Source organism: Prionailurus viverrinus, chromosome E2 (genome assembly GCF_022837055.1).
Source record: "Prionailurus viverrinus isolate Anna chromosome E2, UM_Priviv_1.0, whole genome shotgun sequence".
Classification (NCBI taxonomy): domain Eukaryota; kingdom Metazoa; phylum Chordata; class Mammalia; order Carnivora; family Felidae; genus Prionailurus; species Prionailurus viverrinus.
This window is the reverse complement of record NC_062575.1, coordinates 10,591,080-10,610,408: the sequence shown is the minus strand read 5'-3', so window position 1 is coordinate 10,610,408 and position 19,329 is coordinate 10,591,080. Positions and strand designations below refer to the sequence as shown.

At 44.6% G+C, this 19,329-nt stretch overlaps 1 protein-coding gene across 5 annotated transcripts in view; it reads left to right on the top strand.

Annotated features, from left to right (window-relative positions):
* Nucleotides 1-19,329, top strand: part of WWOX (WW domain containing oxidoreductase) — a 980,664-nt gene that overhangs the window by 95,612 nt on the left and 865,723 nt on the right. The window lies entirely within an intron of this gene.

Below are 19,329 nucleotides of genomic sequence, written 5' to 3'. Positions count from 1 at the left end.
CTGGGAGTTGGAGGGGCGGGGGCTTTGGGAGGTGATTATGGTTAGACGAGGTCATGAGAGGGAGTCCCTGGTGATGTGAATAGTGCCCTTGGAGGCAGAGGAAGAGAGAGGTCTCTGTCTGCGGGCGTGCACCGAAGAAAGGCATGCGAGCACACAGTGCAGTAGTTGTCTGCAAGCTTAGAAGAGAGTTCTCCCCAGGAATGAATCACCTTGACCTTGGACTCCAGCCTCCAGAACCTTGAGAAACACGTGTGTGGAAAAGAGGTTCCAGAAGGAGGGGTTCAAGGTGAGTGTGGGTAACACGGAACAGCTGATTGGGAAACTGGAGCAAGGCGTTTCAGTATGGGTATGATTGACGAGGATCTTCCTGGAATGAAGAATAATGCCCCAAAAATGACCACCCCCCCCAATAAATAAATAAAAGGCATGAGGGATGGAAGTTTGGTGGAGTGGGTGGAGGAACCTGTTTCAAATCCAGGCTCTGCCCTGTAACCCCTCTGAGCTTTAGTTTGCTGTGGACGTTAGAGATAATGCATATTAGGTGTCTAGCCTGTGATCGTGGTCACTCTATTTTATTTGATCAGATTCCCTTATTTTTGGGGATTTGGAAAGGGTGTGTGAGAGCAGCTAGCAGGTAAGCATCCTGCTTGGGATCCAGGGCTGTGAACTGCCCTTCCCAGTCAGGCACTCAGCAGAGAAACCCACCTCGTTCCAGAGAGCAGCGTCTGGCCTGAGCAACAATGTGGCTGAGGACATTCGACTGCCTGCTTCTTAGGCCACCAGCTGTTGCTGCAGAATGAAGAAGGCTCCCTAGATGGAGCAGGAACAGAAGATGCTTCTCTGAGGGTGGAGGTTGATCATTCTAGGTTGGCGGGACACCCTCAAGGGAAACGATTGCTGAGGCGTTCCGAGAGGACTCGGGCCCCGGGAGTCATGGCGATTTGCCAGGGGATCCGGGATGAGCGACCCTTTCTTTGACCACATGTGTGGCTCATGTTGGGTTCTAGAAAACCTTGGAAGGACTAATAGCCTGGTTGTGCCAGGATTTGTGTTTTGGAACTGAAATGTGGGTGACTCCACCTGTAACCTTTTCAAGACAGGGTGGGGAGGAAAGCAAGGTCTGTTATCTTGCTCTGTGAATCCAGGTTATGTCCAAGGGGAAGGGTGTGCTGCCTAGAGAGGGAGGAGCCAAAAAGGAGGTGGGGCTTGGGATGAACATCACAACCTGGGCGGCCTGCCCAGCCCACCCTTGATAGCTCATGAGTCGTGCCATACTGCTGGGAGGCGAAAGGGAAGCCAAAACTTTGTGACAAGGAGGTAGAACATGAAGACCGGACTTGAACTGGTTGTAATGGCTTGTACCAGTAAGGATGCATTAGGTTGTGATGCAGTAACAAACATCCCCAGATCTCTGTGACTCTGTAAAGGCAGTGAGTTTATTTCCCACTCACAAGAAAAGGGAAGGGTGGGTGGAGTTCTGCTCATTAAAGTCACTGACCTCAGCCCCGTCTCCTACCCATGACTCTGTCATTTGCAGTACAGAAAAGGGGACACGGCAGATCAGTGCCTGCCCTTGAAAGCTTCTGCCCAGGAGTATTACTTACCTCTCCCCGCCCCCACCCCCCCCCCCCCCCCCCAGCCCCCTGCACAGATCATTAGCCAAAACAAGTCCACAGCCATGTCCAACTTTGGATGGGCAGGGAAGTGCAAGCCTACTGTGTACCCCAAAGAAGTGAAGAACCAGGGCAGCTGTGAGCAGTTTTATTAACTGCCACAGTGGCAGTGGAAATGGCATCTATTTTTAATGTGGGTTGGAAAATAATTGGTCAGATATTGCAGGATTTTTTTTTTTTTTTTTTGTAGAGGGTGGAAAAGCGCTTACAGATTTAAAAGACCTGGCAGAGCACCTATGTTTTAAACAGAAGGAAAAGCTGACATCGGGGACCAGCGACACAGAGATTTCACTTCTGTGCCATGACAAATACCAGGGAGATGTAATTGCAAAATGAAGCTGCAAGTGTCTTACCCAGGGAACTGGGTAACAACCTGCTTGGCTTCATAAAGAAGGAATAATATCCAATTAGACTAAGTGTATTCGGTGCCTGAGTGACAAGCTCCGGAGACCTCAGGGCCTCTGGGGCCCCCAGGGCGGTTTCAGGAGGCTGTCTGAGACCTGTCCGGGGTGTGAGGGGACGGCCCCGCCACACAGCAGGAGCTGATCAACATGTCACGCTCTGCTGTGCGCCTCCCGGTAGGGCTGCCTCGGCTCTGCTTCCACCGGAAGGAGGTCCCGCCTAAATTCTGGGGCACCAGCACCTTGTCTCCCGGCCACCTGTGCTCTGACTGTACTGCTGGGCTCATGGCCAGTGCCATGTTGGTCCCACATCTCAGAATGACTTCCCGGGCCCTCAGGCCTCGGGATCCGTGTCCCCGCCGCAGGCCCATCCCGCACGGTCACTGCTGTCCCTCTTCCCGGAAGTATCAGTACTTTCCAGGTCAGACTGAAGGGTCCAAGTGTGAGTCCCTCCGGTTCCTGTCTGCGTGACCTCTGAGCAAGTGCCGAACCCCTCTGAACTCCCCTTTTCTCCCCTGTAAAACGTGGTTTCCAACCGTTCGCTCCAGTTAGGGTTTGTGCGAGGGTTGGATGACCAGCTGTATACGTCACCAAGCACAGGGCCTGGCCCTCAGCATTGCTGCCTTGAGCGTATCCCCTCTGTCCAAGGCTGACCCGCCCTCCAGCCTTTCTGGTCCTCTGCCCCCTGGGAGGGCACCTTCCTTTGAGTAATGGTGTGTCTGCCAATCGTGCCAGGTGACCATACTGCCAGATCTTTCCTTCCCTAACGTTAGTGTCTCAAGTCCCTGCTGGGGTGCGAGGCTACGTCTTGATTCCCGTGTAACCCTGATACCTCGCTGCTCTCTCTGCAGGTTGACCCCTAGTTGCTTTCACAGTTTCATTTTATGTCTTTGTTAATGAGTTGCCTTGTCTCTGTGAAAACAGGTTGAATGTCAACAGTCCATGGATAAATACTCTTTTCTGTTTAGTTTAAACGTTCGGAGCTAGACCGGAACCCCGGGCCTTGGCTTCGTGTATTTTAGTTCCATTGGTGTGACGGTGTTTGGTACTTAATTATATGCAAACGGCGTTAGACCTGGATGAGAGCAGGGTTCACTTAAGTGGATTGTCCTTGCTATTTAACCCAATGTGGGAGTAAAATCCACCAGCTTGAGTCAATGAAAGGTTCGGTATTAGATGCAGGGTATCGTAGGGGAAGATCATGAGCCGGGGAAGGGAGACCGCATTGTATTTCTGTCTTTGCCACATAGCCCTGCTCTTTGGCAAATCACTCAGGTCCCACGGTTCGGTTTCTTCCTCGTTTCAAACACTGTGTGTCAGGTGCTGCGTTGAGCAAGGTATGCATAGTGTCCTATTTAAAACCCTAATGATGGTCCTTTAGATGTTGGGACTGTTACTATTTTCATTTTACAACAGAGCAAACTGGGACTCAGGTTAACTGGCTCCAGACAAGACAGCTAGTAAGAGGCACCACAGAGACAGGAGCATGTCGCTGGCCATTGCCCTCATCCAGGAGGCACACTGCCTGTTTTGGCAGGTGACCCATATGGGCCCTTCCATCCCAGTAAATTTCCGCTTCTGGTCAGTTAAATACGAACAGCCGAAAGGCAGAAATCATCAGGAAACAATGATAAAAGTAATGTTTGTAATAAATATAAAATTTATTTTTTGTCTTTGTGGCCCCCTAAAGTCTGGCTTAATTATTTTAAAGCAGATCAACACTTTGCTTGGCCATTTGCAAATCAGCCAGCCAGGGGGTGGACTGAAGGGAGTGAATGGATGCCTGCAGTATCCAGGTGTGTTAGGTACCTGTTGCCACTGTCCCAAATGTAGTGGCCCCCGTGTTGTAGTGGCCAAACAACATGTGCTTGTTATGGCACAGTTCCGTAGGAAAGCAGGCTGATGCAGGTGTCAGTGTTCATTCCTGGAGGCTCCAAGGGGCGTCTTGTTCCCTGCCTCCCTGTCTTTGTGGCCGCCACACTCCTTGGCTACGGCCCCGTCCTCACAGCCAGCAACTCTGCATCTCTCTGAGCTTTTCTTTTGCAGCACATCTTCCTCTGATTGTCTTCTCCCGCCTCCTCTGAGGACACTTGTCTTGTACCTTTGAGGACACTTGTCATTACCTTGGGACCACGTGGATAACCCAGGGCACACTGTTTTAAGTTCAGCTGCTTGGCAATCTTCTTCCACCTGCAGCCCGATTTCCTCTTTGCCACGTAACCCAATGTGTTGTTCACAGGTTCCGGGGCCTGGGACCTGGACAGGTTTGAGAAAGGGAGGGGCATCGTACTGTCTCCTACACAGTGTTAGCGCGTGGCCCTACATACACAGTAAGAGAATCCAGCGCTCCCTTCCTGTTTCTTTCTAACTTCCTGCCCTGCCTTTCAGGATGTATGGAGTGGTTTAGATAGACCCCAAAGTGAGGGTAATTGGTTGATCCTGCTTTCTGGTTGGTAGAACTACAGACACAACGATGGTGGGAACAAAAAGGCTGAACATATAAGAAGACCATACAGGCAAGGAGGAAGTAGCCTTCGTGTGAGCAGTGGAAAGCCAAGGGTCCCAAATAATTGCATGGGCTAATGTACTAGCAAAGATAGAACACTGCTGTTTGTAAATCCACACTGTGACCAGCACGAGCCCCCTGATGAGAACAGAGCCTGAACCAGACTATTCCACCGGGCTCTGAGCTTCTGACCTCAATAGGCACCAAAAAGCTTACTAAAGGCTCAGAAGAGAAATGTCTTATTGAAAGTTACTATGTGCCAGGTGTCACCTGTTTGTAACATTCACCAGAAGATTCATCCATTCACTTGGCAAAGTTATTTCACCTACCGGGGAAGGGCGTTTAATATATAGGGGTACAGGGATAAATAATTCTGTATGCTGTGGAGGCCGTGGAGACTCACCTTCTGCAGAGGTCAGGTTCCGAAGTCAGCATCTAAGCTGGAGAGAGAGTGCAGTCAAATGACCCCCAAAGATCCTTCCAGATTGCACGTCCTTGGCAACGCAGAGCCAGTTTGGAAACTCGTAGGCCAGTTTCTTGGATTTCAGCAGCAGCCTACTCTTCCCTGGAAAGCAGAGGCCCACTCCCATCCTACCGTCTCGATTTTGGGCGGGCTCTGCCCCCCGTTGTCTTTCCCACTTTCCTCAGTGCCCTTGCCGTTCAGAGGCGGCTTGTCGGTAGGTGTGTGATTGGACTGTATGGGGTAGGAAGCAATCTTGTCTCAAATTCTGTGGTCAAACAATATGAAGACCTACTCTCCTTCCTCCAACGAAAACAAAATGTAATGATAAAGTTGCTACATTTATGACTGTCACAGTGAGGTTTTAATGTTTTCTCTAGATTTTTGATGTCGAGAGGCGTTACTTCACGGGGACGGCCCTTCCTGGCTCAGAACTTCTTTAGCCTATGTGCCATGCCGTGTATAAGTGCATCTGAGTTTATGTGCTATCGATAGAGACAGTGATTTTTATTCATTAGAGTTTTTGAGTCTAATTGTTTTTAAACTGCCACTTTTGTTTGTTAAAGATACAGATGTCTGGCCAGAGAGGAAAGCCAGGTGAATTTATTGTTACAATTAGACGCTTCACAATTTGAAAACTTATCACTTAAATTGGTGAAGTGTCACTTTTATGCAACTTGATGTTTAGAAATCCTCGGAGCCCAGGATGAAGCTCGCATGCAATTTAACAAGATCTCGGTGAGATGAAGGAAGTCTCACTAGAGGAGACATTGAGACAAACTGGATGGAATTTTCCGCCTCCCTCCTCCATGGTCGAATAGGTGAAGGGAGACAGACCACAAATTGATTTTTGTGTAACTTTTAAATTAAGTGGAGCAGAGTTAAAAAAAAAAAAAAAGAAGTTGCTGGATTTGAAGTTGCCCTATGTTTGATTGCTGCATGGAAGTTAGTTAATATGTTAATACGAATCCAGATGAGCGCTGCGTGTTTCACTCTTCATGTTAATTTTGTGGTGCCTGCTAGTCTCCGGGCAACCGAGAACAAGTCATAGGTTATATGTTTTCTTATTTACGGGCATTAAGCAATATCTTTAAAATGTAAAATAAAGCCGACCAAATGCACAGCCCGATAACAACAACAAATCTAATCTAAAGTGACACGGGGGGACTCTCCGAGATGGTTTTCTCTTTAATGTAACATGACTTTAAATTGACGCATCCCCACAGTGATTGAAAAATTCTCAGAGCTTGTCTCCTATGATTACATTTCTGATCTGTACAACTTAATTTCTTAACTCGGTGAGCCTCAGTTTCACGAGCGAACAGTTTTCTCTTGCTTTCTCTCTTGCTTTCTTTACTTGGCAAGAGAATGTATATGGCAACCAGGCAGACGGAGCTCTGTCACCTTGGGAGTCGGTGGGAAATCCTACTATGTCAAAGGCGCAAGAATGCGCCGTAGATGATGCGCCTCCACATCTCTGGCTCTTCTTTTCCTTCTTTCTCTCCCCTCCCCTCCCCTTCCTTTCTCTTCTCTTCTCTCAACTGTGGCAGTGGCTGCACAGCACTATGAATACGCTAAAACCCACAGAGCTGTACCTTTTAAATGGATGGATTATATTGCATATGAACTATATCAATAAAGCGGTAATAAATATTAAAAAAATTTTTTTTTTCAACGTTTATTTTATTTTTGGGACAGAGAGAGACAAAGCATGAACGGGGGAGGGACAGAGAGAGAGAGGGAGACACAGAATCGGAAACAGGTTCCAGGCTCTGAGCCATCAGCCCAGAGCCTGACGCGGGGCTCGAACTCACGGACCGCGAGATCGTGACCTGGCTGAAGTCGGACGCTTAACCGACTGCGCCACCCAGGCGCCCCTAAAAAATTTTTTTAATGTTTAATCTTAGAGACACAGAGAAAGAGAGAGACTGAGAGAGAGCCCGAGTGAGCAAGCAGGGGAGGGACAGAGAGACAGGGAGACACAGAATCCGGAGCAGGTTCCAGGCCCTGAGCTGTTAGCACAGAGCCTGACACGGGGCTTGAACTCATGAACCCGGAGATCATGACCTGGGCCCAAGTTGGACACTTCACTGACTGAGCCACCCAGGCACCCCATTCACACAGTAATATATTTTTTAAAATGTCTCAGGAGTCATCGTCAGCATAATTACTTCATAAATTGCGTTTTGATAAATTCAGAATTAATTTGCAATGGGTTATCGTTCTAAGGTAATGCCCGGTGATTGCTAATGCTTGTTACCCAGGGCGCTCACTCAAATTCTTTATCCACTCAAATTTCTTTATCTGGTGTCTAGAATGTGTTCGAATTCTGTTTGATGTTTTCTTGAGTTTGGGGTTCCGTTTCTTGGGCCTCATATGTGATATGGGTGAATTTTCTGTGATTCAAAGGCTGTGGTTATATCACTGATGCTTCCATGTAGGCAAAATAACTGTATCAACTCGAATCGTCTTGATTGCATACGCGCAGGCATAGCGTTCTCACCTTCCTCCACACCTTTAGTCCCTAAGATGGCGTTGTTTATTCAGCTTGGGTAATTACTAAAGTGAAGAACAATTATCCAACAAGTGTTCCTTTCGGTCCTCACTGTATGACTGAAATGATTTTTTCTAAGTAATCCCCCAAAGCCTCTGAGCGTTCTTTTGTTTCCTCCACAGTCTCCAGTGGTATTTTGAGATTTTAAAGAGAAAATCAAAGATCTCTCCTCCATTTTATCATCTGTTTCTTTTTCTTTCTTTCCCTTCCTTCCTTCCTTCCTTCCTTCCACTCAGCTGTCTCACCTTGGGTACTTAATTTTTAACACAGCTATTGGTAATTGTAGATTTTTATTTGAAATATGCTTAATGTTTTCTTATGTAAGACAAGGAAGTTAAGGATAAGAAAACCATTTATACTTTGTTTGACACGAAAAGCAATTTGCAGATGGTGTGACTCAGACCAAGAAGAGTTAAAGGACCTTGTGAGCAATTTTGCGCTAGGATGTGATGATGAGGTACCCATGGTCACAGGATAAGGATTTTGTTCTTGGAGGGAGACATGCTCGCAATTTCTTCCCTTCACGTGGCCTTTGCTCCAGTAATTTCTTTTTTTTTTTTCTTTTTAAAGGTTTGAGAGACAGATGGAGAGCAGATAGAGAGGGAGAGGGAGAGAGGGCAAGAGAGAATTCCATGCAGGCTCTGCTCTCGAACCCACCAACCGTGAGCTCATGACCCGAGCTGAAATCAAGGGTCGGACGCTTAGCCGAGTGAGCCACCCCAGGCGGCCCTCCAATAATTTCTTTTTGGAAAAGTCAGGGTGCAAACTAACCAGCAAGAAGCTTGCATTTATTACTTGAAGCAAGAAACCTTTAATCAAAAATTTCAACCATTAGATCCGTACATGTTTAGCACCTATTTCTTTTTCTGTCTTCCAAGTGTACTGTGTATCTTTAAGTAGGTGAATCCTGGAGTAGGTTTTATTATATATCACACCACAAAGTTAAGCTTGGTTCATTTGGATTTTAAAAATCTCCAGAGCTTTGAGAATGACTTTGAAACACTCTTTACTGTCGGAGCTTAAAGAAAATAAATCTCGAGTGTCCTCTGTATTAATTCACCTGCTTGGAAAGTTAGAGATTAAAGGGTTTACTGGGGTTTTTATATTTTCTATAATTTCTGTTTGTATTGGAGTAGACTGTTCTTTGTAGGGAGTGGTTCAGCTTTCTAAAACAGAAAGAGTCCATTACTGAGAGAAGAAGAATAAGGAAAAAAGTACAGTATAAATACATAAAACTTGTAAGACTTTGCGTGTGCACACGTGTGTGTGTATTAGAGGTAAAGGAGTTAGTAAATTACTTTAATTAAGTGCACTTTGAAGAAGTGATCCCTGTTTCCATTAATGGTGAGCTTTGTGAGCAAGGACTCATGAGTTTTTCTTTGAAAAGAAAGGTTTTCATTTTCTTCAAGAAGGCATTTTTAGCAAAACGAGGGAAGCAAAAGAGAAGTAGATAAGGAAATGAATCACTGTGGGGAGGCAGGACCAGTGTGCTGTATAGCCTTTCTCCGATTCTGGTATCTAGAACCGAGGTTGCTAATTAATGACCCAAGAGCTAGCTCTGTTTGATGAAATGCAAGACGTAACACACACGCTGAGTTTGACTGATGCGTGATTATTACCATCCATTCATGTGCAATCCTGTATTGGGAAGATTTGTCATTTATTTTTGACACATTTCTCTCTGATTTCATACACTCATGCAAATAGGTCTCACCTTCCTCCAAAACCTTATTTCCAGAGTCGACTTTGTGTATTCAGTCTGGGTAATTTATTGGCCACTACTCATTTTCCTTAATACATAATCTCTTCCCCTAATGCTCTCCCTGTCTTGCAAACCAACAATATGGAGAACTAAGTCACAGTGCAGGAACTTAAAACTTGCTCTGAGAAAGGAAAGTCAAGGCCTCTCAGCCCCTAAAACACCCTGTGGAATTCATGTCAAATGCCTTCCCTTGGAGGTGGTGGATGGAGCCTGTTTGAAAAGCACCAGAAATCACCATGTGAACTGGGAGCAGTGGCGTTTTTCTGCTTGATCGCCAAGATGGCCCCCAGAAAAGAAGCTGGCCGACTCCCAGGGGGCAAAGTGGGGTGACGCTGGCTCACGAGAAGTTAAAGGGAGGCCACTTGCTGTTTTCCAAGTTCATTTCCAGCATGTGTGTCTCAGGGCCAAAAGCCCAGCTGTGCCTCGTTAGAAGCAAGAGTCTGGCTGTGGTACCACTTAAGTAAGTAAGAAGGAAAGAAAAGAAGGACGGAAGGAGGAAAGAAAGAAAGGAAAGAAAGACCGGAGGAAGACTAGTAAAGAGAAGAAAAGGAAAGAAAAGAAAAAAGAGAAGAGAAGGAAGAGAAAAGAAGGCCACCCAGCTAAATGGCAACGTAACGTGGGACGACCTGTGCCCGGAACCTTTCATGTCCCCTAATGAGTGTGCCATTTGCTAGCTGTGGGGAGAAAAACGACACGGTATGCAGCAGTCAACTTTTTCCTGAAGAAAGAAAGGGAAAAAAAAATATTTTTCTCAGCCAAGACATGGGTGACACCTGTTAACTTTAGGCACACGGTGCAAGTGTCAGCCCTGGAAAGCGACTCCCGGGGAGCAGCACTTTTTACAAAACATTTAATCAACTTGGTCGTATTTATAGCCCTGGCGAGGTTGGCCCATTGTTACAAGATGAAATTGTGATGTTCAGCAGTTTATACCTTGGGAGCTGGAAGCGTTTCTCCATGGTGAATTTGTAATATTAATTGGCCATGTCAGTTCATGACAAATGTAGTGACATCTATTTCAAGTATTTCAGTTTTATGGTGCTGAAAAAGTGACACACGCTTGAGATAAGTAATCTCACAAAAGATCTTCACGCTCTCTCCGAAGCGGTTCCAGAACACGCTCTCAGAGGAGACGCAAATCGGCTGTGGGTTCAGGGGGCCACCCCCTTCCTTTTGCTCCAGGCTGAGAAGGAGCCTGAGGAGGGAGGAGAGCAGTGCCCTCCCTGTCACACGTCGTTCAGGCTCATGCGACTTGGGTTGAGGCGCGGCCACGAACTCTCTTGGCAGGGCACTGGGCTCGAGATGGTCATTTACTTCATCTGCATGTCTGCTGCTCAGAGGCCATGCCCATTAGCAAAAGGAAAATAGTGCCATGCTCACTGTGTGCAATCTGCCCTCTTCCCTGTCCGGGGCATCTGGCAGCGTCTGGACATGTTCTGGTTGTCACATCTCAGGGGGGAATGAGTTGCTATTGGCATCTGGTGCGTTCAGGCCAGGCATGCTGCTTAACGCCTACAAGGCATGGGACAGGCCCCCGTGAAGTATTGTCCAGCCCCCCAAAGCCAATGGGGCCAAGGCTGAGAAACCCTGCAGTTGTGTGGAACATGCCTTTTTCTAGTTCTCAAGCTTGGCTGGGCCCCAGGAGATCCATGTGACCAAGGTGAGGGGTGCTGACACCTATGGGAGGTAGGGCGGGCAGAGTGGGGGAGGTATGAAGGAAGCCCTCTGGCAGATGGTGAGGGGGCAGACCACAAAACGATGCCACGGAAAACATGGGAGTGGTTAGACCAGGTGTCTTGGGCAACAGAAGGAGGGAACCATCCCTGCAGTTGGACTGGGCTTCCAGAAGGAGAGGGTGTTTGAGTTCACTTGCAAAGATATGGCGAAAGGCATTTCAGCCCAACCAAGTGGACACATTTGTCAAATAGAACTCAGCAACATTTTTTCACATGCTCAGTATGACAACGGTTTCCAAAACAGCACCACAACAAAATAGACTTGTGGGTATGCAGAGAGAGTATATTCACACAGTTGTGTTGTCAGCCTTCTCCGTATGTCTAAGATACGGAAGGCGTCCTTATTCCTGTTTTACAGATGTGGAAACTGAGGCCCAAACAGATGAAGTGACTGCTGAAGCTCCCATAGTCTGTCAGTGAAAAGGAAGGGACCAGAGGCTGCATCTGTTGTTGTTGTTGTTGTTGTTGTTGTTCTCTGTTAAGTGGAACAAATTGTTATTATTTTTTTGGTGATTATTTCGCATGTGTAGTTTCTGATACCACAAACATATATTGCTTGTGAAATTTTAAAGACGCAGTCAGGTCAAAGAAAGAAAAGAGAATTGTCCTGGAAACTGCTCCTTTCCAATTAACACGGTTTCCATGCTATTAAATCGGCAGCAGCAGCATTTGTAATAGCTGCCCAGTGCCTTAATGTATAGGTGGACTGTACTTTACTTAACCAATCCCCTGTTGTTGGACATACAGGTTATGTACAATTTCTCGATTGAAAATGCAATCGCGACGAATGTCTTTGTAGCACACACCAATCACCGATTGCCAAGTGTGCAACCAAGAGCTGGTTCTGAGAGAGTGGGTGGGCTTTGAGGTAAATTGCTAAATTGTGTTCTTGAAAGATTGAGAGGTTACTTGCTTGTATTTTCATTTCGTATAGTTTTCCAAAGCCAAGTTGAATCTTGGCTACTTTCACTATGTATTTCTTTGAATTAGTGAAGCTAAACCTTTTTTTGTTTTGTCTTATATGTACTTATCAACACTGTCTCTTTGGAAATAGTCTCTTCGTGTCCATTGATTTCTATCACTGTGCCTTTATGTTTATGAAATAACTTTTTATGTGTTCAGCTTGGGATAGTAGCCCTTTGTCATGTTTATCATCAGTATTTCCTCATGATCTCTCCTTTTTTTTGTCTTATAATTTTATGCTTAATTTAATTTTTAAGGTTTTATTTTTGTTTTCAGGCAGAGCATGAATGGGGGAGGGGGGAGAGAGAGAGAGAGAATGTCTGCCCTGACATATGGACCCTGACTCAAACTGAGAGCCGTGAGATCATGACCTGAGCCAAAACCAGGATGCTTAACAGACTGAGCCACCCATGCACCCCTGTGCTTCATTTTAGTGTAGCCAAATTCGTCAGCCTAGTGTCTCTTGTCTCTGCTTTTCATTGTTATGTTTTAAAAATCCTTCTCCACTGTAACATTCTATTCACTATGCCTTACTAGCCAAACACTCCTATGTTTAACCTTGAAATCATTGAATTCATTGGGAACCTTTTTTTTTTAATTTGCCAAGAGAAATGGGGTATCTATTTTCTTTTCCCCAGATGATTAGTCAGTTGTTCCAACACCAGTTATTGGAATAATTTATTCCTTCCCCAGTAAGTACACCTGGGCTGATTATGAAAACTATACTTCAATGGATAGTTAGTATTTTTCAGTGAATATACTTCAATATTATTTCATATTAATTCATGAAATATTAGAGTAATATGTAAAAATCCTGGAATCCCACCTTTTGGGTATATTTTGCTTTTCAGCTTCCAACCAGCCCATCCCTTTGAGTTATATGCTATTTTCCATTTTTATAATTTGACTCCCTTTCATATTACATTGAAATATATATTTGTCTTTTTCCCCACCCAAGACTTTAAAAAAAAAAAAAAAGAGTTCTGGAGCTGCCACTCCTTTTGCTGTTATTTCTGCATCTAAAAAACAAAACCAAAAAACCATAACCTTGGCATTTTGGCTCCCTTTGAGAAGGAAGGCATGTAATGCTCAGTTATCTCTTCTTCTTCCGGGTAACCTCAGCATTAGTGCAATGAATGGTGGGCGATGGATATTCTTAGGAGCTCAGACAAGACCTCCATGGGTGAAATGCTCTAATTCCGCCCTCCCCTGGAACTTGAGTTTAGGTTTAATTTGGTTTGCAAAAGGCACCAAGCCTGCCACTTCCCAGGCATCCAAGAGAAAGGTCCCTAATGTTTCGAGTCTCCAGATCCTACGTTTAAGACCTCTGCTTTCTCAGGGATGCATATTATGCCAGAGAAACCTTAATAATGATTTTCCTTGGCATTGCCTAGAAAATACTAGAAAGAAAATGCTTTAAAATGTTATTTGGGGTCCCGTGCCATTTTCTTGTGTAGCCTGAGCTACACTGCTCACTGCTGTGCTGCTGCCCCTCTTAGAGATGACACGAGGTAACAGATGTGTCTCATTTATTGTCACACCGAATAGGTAATAAAGGCCAGACATGACTGTGTTGTGGTTCTTGCTGATGGGCACACTTATCAAAGGTACATGTTCTGTGTGTCATATGCAGGAAATGCATTTCCAGTGACCAGGCCAATCAGTTAAGAGCTGTTCCCGGACATAAGGATTTCATACAGACAGATTCATATCACTTCCATTATGTGCACCTCTTGCCTTCTTAAATGTTTAAAAAGAAATTGCTTTGGACACCAGGAGGTATTTATATTAGCATTTACACACCCTTCCTTTGTACTTCTTTAGTTCACGATGCAAATGGCCTGCCTTCTTGTTAGTGTCCTCAGGGCTGTGTAATCTTTCATCTATGTTTGCAGTCAGAACCATGTGGGCTCTTGACATTACTACAATATCATTTTATTTGTGGAATCTTCTTCTTCCCCATGATTCATTTTTAACCCCACATAGGTAAACACCCCAAGTTTACTTTTTGTGGATTATATATTTTAACATTAACATACTTTTCATACACATTTGAGGGAGTTTTATCATCATAACTCAGGCTTTCTTGAAGTCAGGGTAGCTAGACCCATGTTACCTGGCCACTTTAACCAATATGCTATAGTTCCGTCCTGTCACCTTTTCATTTGTTCATCCATTGGGATAGTTGGTGACCAATGGAAGGTAGAATCTTTATCCTTTTGAAAATACCTATCATCCCTCTCATGAAAGTTGCTGCTATCTCGTGTATATATAATCACTCCTGGGAAGTGTTTTCTTTGATTTGTGATTAAAATTGTGTATCTCCTAGACCCCAGTATATGCCTCTTGTCTATGGGCTTAGAAGATGCTTCTCTTCAGAGAAGGAGGGATAAAGTCAGAAGTTACTCAGGTAGGAAAAACAAACCAACAAACAAAGAAAGGTGAAATCAGGTTCTAGTTAACCCAAATGCAGCCATGGGTAGAATTTTAGGCTGATTTATATTCTATTTCACCACAAGATGTCACCAGGACACCATACCAGCATGGCCTCTGGAACACCTCTCTGGCCAGTAGAGTTATGGTAATCACCTAGCATCAGCCTAGGGCCTTGGGGAGGGTCGGCTGGGAGGGGACCCCATTCTAGGGAGCTGGAGGACATCACAGATGCCTTGATGCTTCTTCCCACTCCAGGGGCCTGTCACTTCCAGCCTTTGCGTGGAGAGTGAGGGCTGGTGACACGACACAAGAGGGTCATCGTGAAGTCCAAGGTGTTCTGTTGGCACTGCAACTTTGTATTCCTTGCATGGGGAAGAGGCATCTGTGAGGAGGAGACTCCGTATGCATAGCCATGTCCCCCCTTTCAGTCGACATTTGTCGCATGAATAGGAATCCCATTCTCGTAGATGAAACAGGATTTCAGCTTTGCGGGCCTTGTAAAATTTGAGCTTTTTGGTGAATGGCGTTATTTGAGAAACGTACCATTGAGGTTTCACCTTGCACATGTCATTGTCAGCTGGCAGATCATCCACTGAGTACTCTGTTTCCCTGTGGAGTTGTGGAAATGTTCCACCAGACCTGGGGGTTCTGGGGACTGTGTGTTCCAGGGGTCCCTTAATCCCAACTTAACTGTTTTGAGTTCTTGGCGGTGTTTATGTAGAAAGTCAAATGTGATAGCATTTTCCTTGGTCACCTGGTATCTTCTCGTTTTTATTCTTGTACCTTAGATTATTTGTCATCCTGAATTATGCCAGGGCTGGTTTGTGCTAAGGAGCTTGTCATTTAACTCAATAAAATAATAACAGCGTGTCCCATTTGTATAGTGCTGTCTGTAGGATCCTTTTAACATGTGCTCATCTGGCTGCTTAACTGTTCCTGTTGGTTGAATTTAACACACCAATAAGGGAAAATATTAATTCTCTGTTTTGGAAATAAAACCAGGGTTCATAGTGTGAATACTCAGCAAAAACTCCATAAATATTTTTGGAAGAGCCAGGACTGGAACGTTGAATTCTTGGTTCTTAATCAAGTTACTTTTCAACTCAAGTTAATTTTTTCCTGTTTGTTTAGTTTTTATTTATAATCTCCCCTTTTTTCTTGTTCTTTAAAATTTTTGTTTTTAATGTTTGTTTTTGAGAGAGAGAGCAGGGGAGGGACAGAGAGAGAGGGAGACACAGAATCCGGAGCAAGCTCCAGGCTCTGAGCTGTCAGCACAGAGCCTGACATGGGGCTCAAACCCACGGACCTTGAGATCATGACCTGAGCTGAAGTTGGACACTTAACTGATTGAGCCACCCAGGCGCCTCCCCCCCCCCCCCCCGCCCGCCCCTTCCTGTTCTTTTAAACTCAGGAAGAGACTTTCACTTTTAATTGTCACCATTGTATGATTTAACCTATATCTGGCCCTTTAGAAGTTTAGTTTCTTCTGTAAAAGTTTTTTTAAAAATAATGGTGTGGACTGTTTGTGACCTTGTGTGTATTTATAGGACCTGGAGTAATTAGCCTGAGGAAGAAGTAATTTCTGTTTCTGGAGTTCCTGTAGGTCTCAGATTCCCAGCCATACTTTTTGTTTTTGGGTTAATTAAGTGGACCGTTTCGGTGTCTGTAGTTCATTTAAGCCATAAACCTGTGGGCCATGTGGAATCCCATTAGTGAAACCTTAGCAGAGTGCCCCCATCAGTACCAGTCTTCCTCCTGAGCAGTAGTGGCTGATCCTTTGTTCTTTCTCCTGAGAGCACCTTCTCAGGTGCTTCTTTCCTTGTTGACAGTCTAATACACCCCAATTTATCCAGTATATGCTGCCAAGGAAGGTTTGGGGAAATACTTGAATTACAGAGTGACAAATAGCATGAGCGTCTGCAGTCACATCTGACATGCTGTAATGAATTTACAGAAGACTAGGTCTGGTAGTTCAGCTGTGTCCGTGGTGTCTTGGGTGGAAATGAGCACAGGCATAATGTATGGGCGCACACATACAGATATATTCTTTGACCGGGCCGTGTTCATGGCAGTTAGGAATTTAAGCACAGGAAATTATGAAAAAGTAATCCCAAATTGCATTTGAATGTTATTGATGAATATGCTTGCCTGGTAATCCGCCACTTTTACGGCATCTTAAGTTACCTTAAGTGGTTGATGAAACTTTTCAATGAGAATATTGGCAGGTGCTGAGTACCTGTTGTCAAAGCCGTGGATAATTTGCAAAGGTTTCAAATGGGAAATTTGTTTTCTCCAGCTAGGAAGCTTGGTCTCAGATCTACTTCTGAGGTTCAGTGTGAAAGGGAATGTAAACTCACTTTAAGCAGGGGAAACCTGATGGGGAAAATAAATCAGCCTGGGGCCTAGGCTCAGGGGCTGATGAGGGATGGATCCTGATACGTGGCCCAAACCGGTGATTCTATATTTTCCACCCATTTTGGTTATCCGTGCCGCTCCTTATCTCCTTAGTGCAGAAAACGGAGAGTTAGTTCAGTATTCTTAAGAACCTCCCATGATTGCATTTAGGCAATGGATTTAACAGGTATCATTATCTCTTATTTAAGCTCAGACTGTGGTGTGCACGCAGGCCTGTTGGTGTGACTCATCACTGGTTTGTCTGGGTTTTATTAGAAACGCTTCGAGAGCAGGGAGACAAGAACATGAACTGACGACATTGATGATTCTGGCAGCTTGACATTACCCAAGCATTCTCTTTGTTTGGTTTTCCTTCAGACTTAGATTTTTGTTGCTGTTGTTTTGTTCTGTTTTGTTTTTTTCTGGGTTTTTGGTTGTCTTTTTTAGTTGTTTCTTTAAGAGAATGGATAGGGGAGAGGCGGTTCCTCCTGCAGCTTTCCTCCCAAATCAAACTGTTTCAAAGCCTTTTGCAAAACTTTTATGCATTTTGCTCACTGGTTGAGCAAGAGTTACACACGAGAAGTGGCTTAGGCATTTTCACTGTGTCCATAAAGAAAATGTATATTACTATGCGTTGCACATTTGCCACTTAGAATTTCTGAATACAAATTAATCAACTTGCAGCTGTGAATAACAATAAAACACAAGATAATGTACCTGCAGAAATGAGGGCATTTGAAATCCGTTCTCAGGTGGCCGTCAGAAATAGCCAGCCAGAGTGCTGCTACCTGTTTTCCATAATTGCGTGGCTTTGCCTTTCCTTAGTTAATCCGTTTAATAAACTCCCCTGCAGAATCTAAATGCTTAAATTTAGTTTCTTTTTGTCTTTATGGTGTTTATCATTGTTAACGTGGCATCAGAGTAGCTCAACTTTCGCATCATGATAAATTCATAACCCAAGAGAAGGCAGAAAACATAATTATTATCAATTGCCTCTCTCCCGGAATTGCCATTGGCTGAATGGAGCAATATACGAACCAAAGGAGTAGCTGATTCAGAGAAATACGGGGTTGGAATTGGGCCTTGTCTTGATTGCGTTGCCATTGTTTAGAAGTCCTTCCCATTGGACTTCTCTTCAAGTTTGCCCGTACGGTAAATTCTGCAAGGCGTGTCAATATTTTAAGAGGCCTAAACTTTGATTTTTTTTTTCCTACACAATATGGAATCCAATGTATTTATTCAATCATTCAGTAAGTCTTAACTGAGTGGCTGCTGTGGGTTAGGACACACCTGTGAATAAGGTGAAGTCTTTGTTACCTTCTATCAGAGGAATAAAATTCATATAGTATGTAGTATGTCAGATGATAGAAAGCGATAGAAAGTGCATTTCTTTTTTTTTTTTTTTTTAGAGGAATGAAGTAGTTCACCGACAGCTTCAAAAATCACTCTCCTCAAAGTTACGAGCAGGAAAACTTACCCATTGAAGAATTTCAGTTTTTCACTAGGGAGAAATAGTGCCAGGGTGACTGCAATCCGAATCGAACGTGTTTGTCTCTTCATTCATTTACACCAATAAGGATGGCACTGTACAGGAAGTGTCTGTGGGGTCTCATTCATTGGAACCTGATAAATACACATGGCATTGTGACTTTACTCTCATCCCATGCCTGGTTGCAGCTGGTCAGGCACTGCCTTTCCAACAGCCTTGAACTTATTTTGGGCCAGTCTCAGATAGAGGTTCACAACGAGGGATTTGCACAGGTTTGTAGAAGTGAATCTGAATAGATAAGGATTTCATGAAAGCAACGCTCACTGTTGGACAGAAATTCTTGTCCCTACAAATTTGGGGCCGTGATAAAGAAAACTATCTTTTGAAGTCTGAGAAACTTGGAGGTTCTCTCAAGGGGCTTATTTTTTTTTAATTAAATTATATTTATGTATTTATTTATTTATTTATTTATTTTTTAATTTACTTTTGAGAGAGAAAGAGAGCATGAGCAGGGGAAGGGCAGAGAGAGACAGAAACACAGAATCTGAGGCAGGGTCCAAGCTCTGAGCTTAGCACAGAGCCCGATGCAGGGCTCAAACTCGCGAACCACAAGATCTTGACCTTGAACCCAAGTTGGCTGTTTAACCGACTGAGCCATCCAGGTGCCCCTATTGATTTTTTTTTTAAACATTTTTCTTTTAAAAAAAAAAATTTTTTTTCAACGTTTATTTATTTTTGGGACAGAGAGAGACAGAGCATGAACGGGGTAGGGCAGAGAGAGAGGGAGACCCAGAATCGGAAACAGGCTCCAGGCTCTGAGCCATCAGCCCAGAGCCCGACGTGGGGCTCGAACTCACGGACCGCGAGATCGTGACCTGGCTGAAGTCGGACGCCTAACTGACTGCGCCACCCAGGCGCCCCCATTTTTTCTTTTAAAAAAATTTTTTTTTAATGT